The following is a 643-nucleotide window of genomic DNA, read 5'->3' on the forward strand; positions in this document are numbered from 1 at the left end:
CAGTTTGGCAATTTCTTACAAAACTAAACATACTCTTACCATACAATGCAGCATTCACACTCCTTTGATATTGACCTAAAGGAACTGAAAACCTATATGTTCACAAAAACCTGCACCTGGATGTTTTCAGCAGCCTTATTCATTATTTTAAAAACCTGGAAGCAGTCAGGATGCCCTGCAATAGGTGAATGGATAAACTGCAGTTGATTCAGGCAATGGAATGTTATTCAGCATTAAAAAGAAATGAACTGCCAAGCCATGGAAAGACACAAAGGAAGCTTACATTCATATTACTAAGTGAAACAAGCCAATCTGAAAAGGTTCCATACTGTATGATTCCAATTGTATGACATTCTGGGAAAGGCAAAACTATGGAAACAATAAAAAGATTAGTTGTTGCCACGGAGCTGCTGGGGCAGAAAGGAATAGGCAGGGCACAGATTTTTAGAGCAGTGAATACACTGTATGATATTATAATGATAGATACAGGCCATTATATAGTTGTCAATACCCATAGCTTATACAACACTAAGTGAACCCCAGTGTAACCTGTGGACTTTGGGTGATTATGATGTGTCAATTTAGATTCCTCCTGGTTAAAAAAAAATGCACCATTTGATGAGTGATATTGATAAAAGGGGAG

This window comes from Bubalus bubalis, chromosome 22, assembly GCF_019923935.1.
Source record: "Bubalus bubalis isolate 160015118507 breed Murrah chromosome 22, NDDB_SH_1, whole genome shotgun sequence".
In the NCBI taxonomy this organism is placed as follows: domain Eukaryota; kingdom Metazoa; phylum Chordata; class Mammalia; order Artiodactyla; family Bovidae; genus Bubalus; species Bubalus bubalis.